General features: G+C 40.3%; 1 pseudogene; it reads right to left on the reverse strand.

The window, feature by feature from the left end:
- Positions 1 to 945: 945 nt before the first annotated feature.
- On the reverse strand, positions 946 to 4,263 carry LOC141249760 (uncharacterized; annotated as a pseudogene).
- Positions 4,264 to 6,164: the final 1,901 nt, after the last annotated feature.

The following is a 6,164-nucleotide window of genomic DNA, read 5'->3' on the forward strand; positions in this document are numbered from 1 at the left end:
GTTTGCTTTAAGCCCGCCGCAAAAAGTGCCTTCGGAGGCACTTGTTGCGTATGTTTTAGAGTCGGGCGTAAGGATGCCCGCCTCTATAAATAGGAAAAAAGAGCCGCAATAAAATAGTAAGCTGGCCCCTACCTGCTCTTAGAATCGGCTGAAATAAGCACACACAAATTTATAGAAGAATGTACTTTTATACAACAGGTTTGACCAAAGTACAGTTAAATTCTCAACAACAGTTTACAAGTACGAATAAGTTCAATCCGATGATAGATATGTCGATGTAAAATATTGTGCCCATTGCTCACGAACTACATCCATTTCTTCAACAGTATATGATGTCGTCCTCTTAGTATATAGCTTCATAAGAAACACAGAAATTATTGATAAAAAACTCAAAAATATCAATGTATAGTTAATTAGTTACATACCTTATCTAGTCGGTAATCATCAGAGCCATCGAATCCCGTGACTATCTCTAACATGAACTTCATGACATAATAGCCACACTCGATTCCGCCGCTTTGTTGAGCACACTAATTACACAAAATAAGGAGGTTGTCTTAGCTAGATACAAGGCCTTCGATTATAGATAAACAAACATAAAGCTAGCGTTTAAAATGTTATATGTACCTCTATATCAATGACTCTAAACGTCTTACGTTTTCCCAATGATTTATCGCATTTTCCACCTTGACACCTAAACACTTGAAATGCCCTAGAAAATCCACGCAATACAGTCATGATGTTGTTAGTATTCCAAAAAGAACTAATTCATAAGCAAGGAAGGAACCGAGCAAAGAAAGGCGAAAGGAAAAGCGAAATTCCGGAAGAGGGTCAGAGGGATACTCGGCCCATTACTCGGCCGAGTATCCGCCCGAGTAGTGAGCCACCGCGCGAGGGGCAGAGCAAAAATAATTTGGCACTGTTTTTTTATATCTACTCATGATTTCATGAGTAGATATAAAAACACAGGCTAATGGTTAGTATATGATTCCACCATTCGTGATTTGTAACCCATATTCCCTCCCTATGATCTGTACGGATATGATTAGTATTATTTATATCTTCCTCCTCCGGTAATGGTTGAACAGCAGTTGATAACAAGGGTGTATCGTCATACTCGTCATACTCATCTTCATCCACAACATCATCAATACCAAGAATATGTCTTTTACCTTGGGCAACTGCACGCCATCTAGGATCAACATTGTCTGCCACATAAAAAATCTGCTTAGCTTGTGATGCTAGAATGAATGGCTCGTCACTATCACTTAATCGGTCAAAGTTTACCAATGTCAGACCCGGATAAAGTTCATCTTGCTTCACCCCGTTAGGGTTGTTGACCCACTTGCACCGGAAAACAGGGATTGTAAAATTGTTATAATCAAGCTCCCAAATTTCTTCGATTACACCATAATATGATTGTGTCGCATCAACCGGTCTTTTGTCCTTAGCGCTCGCATAGACCCTAGATGATGCAATAACCTAAACTCCTCTATTCTGCACCACACTCTTTTCATCTTGCCTTCTAGTGTAGAATGTGAACCCATTGATATCATATCCTTCGTAAGACCGAACACATATTCGAGGACCCCGAGATAACCACTTGACCGTATCAGAAACATCATGTTCTTTCCTAAGTTCCTCAGCTACTTCCTTCTTAAACCAATCAACAAATGTCCGATTATGTTCCCGCATCAAAGCTCTTTCATTCAATTTCGGATTCTTGTGCTGCAATTCAGTGTAATGATTTTCTATGTAAGGATTCACCTCTGTAAGATGCTGCAACACACAAAGATGTGCCTTACTCTTCCTTTCAGATGGAGGAGATATTACTTTTTTACCAATTACTCCCTCTCCTTCAAGCCTCCCTGTATGATGAGATTTTGGAAGACCTATTGGATGAAGCCTTGACAAAAACTCAGCTGCGTATTGAGATATCTCTTCATGAAGGACACCACGAATGATACTACCCTCTGGATTCGCCCGATTCTTTACTTTGTCCTTTAAACTGCCAAAAAATCTGTCAAAAGGATACATCCATCTTAAATATACCGGACCACATAACTTGATTTCTCGAACCAAATGAACAATCAAGTGCACCATTATATCAAACAAAGACGGTGGAAAGTACATTTCAAATCGACACAAAGTTTCAACAATATCAACGTGGAGAACATCCAATTTTTCCGGATCAATAACCTTAGCACATATCGAACTGAAAAAGACGCACATCTTTGTTATAACATGTCTCACGTGTTTCGGCAATATCCCACGAAGTGCTATCGGTAAGAAAACATTAAGCAATACATGACAATCATGAGACTTCATACCAATCAACCGAAGGTCCGAAAGAGAAACTAGACGTTTTACGTTTGACAAATACCCCGATGGAACCTTAATGCCATGTAAGCACTCACAAAGCACCTTTTTCTCCTTTCTTGACATTGTGTAACAAGCCGGAGACAGAAAAGTCCTTTTACCATCCGGTTTTACTACCGGCCACAAATCTGGTCGAATATTCCTCTCCTTCATATCAAAATGAACATTCTGATTGTCTTTCGTCTTTCCGGGTATATTTAGCAAAGTCCCAATTATGGCATCACAAACATTCTTTTCAATGTGCATCACATCGAGACAATGCCTAACCGACAAATCTTTCCAATAAGGTAGATCCCATAGTATAGACATTTTCTTCCATAAAACACCCTTTTTAGATTTGGACTTGAAGCACTTGCCATATTTAGTGTCAACATTTTTAATCCGTTCATAAACCTGTGATCCTATCAAAGGTGTGCGAGCTACTCCTTCCTCGGTATACCCATTGAACTCCTTCTTCTTTTTACGGTAAGGGTGATATCGACTAAGGAACTTCCGGTAATCTAGATACACATTTTTCCTGTAATTTCTCAAGTAGGAGGGTTTCATATTCTCTTCACATACAGGGCATGCTTGTTCTCCTTTGGTTTTGTACCCAGACAAGTTTCCATATGCCGGAAAATCATTTATGGTACAAAAAACCATAGCTCGCAAGGTAAAGTTTGAGTTGGTGTATGCATCAAACATTGGGACACCTTCATTCCACAATAATTTCAAATCATCAACAAGTGGAGCAAGATACACATCTATGTCATTCCCAGGTTGCTTAGGCCCGGAGATGAGGAGTGATAACATGATATACTTGCGCTTCATACACAACCATGGAGGAAGATTATAAATCGCTAGAAGAACCGGCCAGGTGCTATGTTGGCTGCTTAGCGTACCATACGGACTCACACCATCTGTACATAAAGCAAGTCTCAGATTCCTAACCTCATCACCAATTTCAGAATATTTCTTATCAATATTTCTCCATTGAGGAGAATCAGCAGGATGTCTAAGCTGTCCATCTTTCTTTCTCCCTTACGCATGCCATCTCAGATTTTTGGCTTCCTTCTTTATCGAAAACAAACGCTGAAACCTAGGTATTATTGGAAGATACCACATAACTTTAGCTGTTGGGCCCCTCTTAGCCGAATTTACCCCTTTACGCTTGTAACGAGATGCACCGCACTTTGGACACTCATCAGATTTTTCATGTTCATTTCTGTAAAGCATACAATCATTTGGGCAAGCATCTATCTTGACTACATCTAAGCCTAAGGGACACATCAATTTTCTGGCGTAATAAGTAGAGATAGGCATCTCATTGCCTTCTGGTAAAAATTCACCTAACCATTCCAATAAGGTGTTGAAACTTCCATCAGTCCAACCAGAAGCACATTTCAAGTTGTAAAGTATTGACACAGCCTCTAACTTGCTAAATTTTGTACACCCAGGATACAAGGGAGTCTCTGCAGCCTTTGATACCTGTTCGAACATCTGAGTTTGTTCGTTCAAGTGATCTCTCACCCCATCCATCATCCCATTTATTTCATCATCTTCTTGGTCATCATCCATCTCATTATTCTCAGCAATATCATCACTATTATCATCAGCGTCTACATGAACATCAAACTCATTGACAATAGAACTTGGACGATCAGGTATTTTCTCACCATGCCAAAACCAAACATGATAATCTTCTTTGAAACCACGACGAAATAAATGATCCTCAATCTCATCAATATCATCTAACCGCCTTATATTCTTACAATCACGGCAAGGACAATAGATTTTTTCTGCTTTCGGACTACGTTGGTGTGATAAAGCACATCTAATAGACTCCTCAACCCCACTCAAGTATTGTGTTGTAGTATGGTCACCGTACATCCAAGGACGATTCATTTCTAGTAATAATTGCAAGAAGAGGAAGATTTAATATCATTTCTAATAACTATCCCGCAAAGGGCCTAAATTATGAATTCTATCCCGCCAAGGGCCTAATTTAATAGATAATAATACGCAACTAAGCAAGAAAAAATACAAACTCAACTATCCCGCCAAGGGCCTAAATTATGAAATCTATCCCGCCAAGGACCTAAGAAATTAGGGTAGAAGTATTACCTTGATTCAATATTGATCCTTCAAGACAACGCCTCAATAAACTCCTTCAATGCAAAAGCTATAACCACAAAAAATAGTATATGAATTAGGTGTATACTTTTCATATTGTCATTGGGGCATTTCATCAAACACCTTCTAGGCACAAGCTATAAACACAAAAAATACACAAATTCGGGATAGATTTAAACATTTAAATGCACAAGTTGTTAGTATTAGTTGTTTAGATTTGACTAGGATGAAAGATAGTATATGAATTAGGGGTATATTTTTCATATTTTCATAGAGGCATTTCATCAAACACTTTGAATGCACAAACTATAAACACAAAAAAATGAACAAATTGGGGATAGAATGCGGGTCTGTTGGAGGGCGAACGGAGATGGGTACTTACCGGCGAAAACGAGAACGCACGCGGGTCTGTTGGAGACGAAACGACAACGAAGAACCGTGGGTCTGTTGGAGACGAAACGAGAACGAAGACCAAGGGCGAACGCGGGTGTAGTGTTGGAGGGCGAACGCGGGGCTGTTGGAGGGGAGGGCGAACGCGCGGAGACGAAGATGAACGGATAGGAGGGCGAACGAAGAAGATGAAGTGATGAAAATGGCGGAATAACGAAGAACCGCGGGCTGTATAAGGGGAGGGCGAACGCGCGGCTGCTGTATAGAAGACGAAATGGGGCATTTAAAACAATTAGTTGAGGCGGGAGTAAAAGGCCCGCCTCAACAAGTATTAAACGCGGCGGGCCGAGTACGGCCCGCCTCAAAAAGAATTAGAAGAGGCGGGCATTTAAGCCCGCCTCTGATACTCAGTGTTTGGTAAACGGCGGGTTTGTTGAGGCGGGCCTTTATACGCCCGCCTCAACAAGTGGTAAACGAGGCGGGCCGCGTAGCGCCCGCCTCAAAAGGGGTTAAAAGAGGCGGGCATTTTAGCCCGCCTCTAATACTAAGCGGGTGTTGAAAAAAAAACTATTGAGGCGGACTTTCTTGGCTTGCCTCAATAAGTGCTTATAGAGGCGGGCTCTACTTGGCCCGCCTCAATAAAATCTTCCGGAAATAATTTTCCGGATACTTTTTGAGGCGTATAATAGTATGTACGCCTCAAAAAGTTTTTTTTGAGGCGTTTTTATTTAGGTCCGCCTTTAAAAGGGAGCCTCAACAAGTGTTTTTTCTACTAGTGATATCTATGCCAGGATTTTATGTTTGTCATCATTAAAAAGGCAGAATTGTTGGGTTATAGGAACTAGTTACTAGTATCTATAACCTAGGATCTCTCAATTTTATTGATAACAAACATCTTTTTATACTAATGTGTATCTTGATTGAGTTATTGCAAGATATTAATAGACTTTGAGCAAATTAGTCCATTGGAGCAAAGGAAATAACGAGCTTGACTTAGGAAGCTGAAACGAATAAAGGGAGTCAAGCGAGAAAAGAAACAATGCGCTTAAAGCTCTTCACCGGGATTAGGCAACCGAGTACCAAAGTTATGGAACCGTGTACCAGAGTCAAGGGAACCGAGTAACTAAAGTTCCAAATAATACAAGATATGACACTCTGAAGGGAACCAAGTGACAAGGAAGGGAACCGAGTGCATAAAAGAGGAAATATATCTTCCCAGTTCCTATAAAGAGAAAGATAAAGTTTATACGAGATCTCTTAGATTTGCAATCTAGGTTGTTAGA

The sequence above is a fragment of the Phyllobates terribilis genome, unplaced genomic scaffold (assembly GCF_046119375.1).
Source record: "Phyllobates terribilis strain yellow unplaced genomic scaffold, ASM4611937v1 Scaffold_5106__1_contigs__length_54360, whole genome shotgun sequence".
NCBI classification, from domain to species: Eukaryota; Metazoa; Chordata; class Amphibia; order Anura; family Dendrobatidae; genus Phyllobates; species Phyllobates terribilis.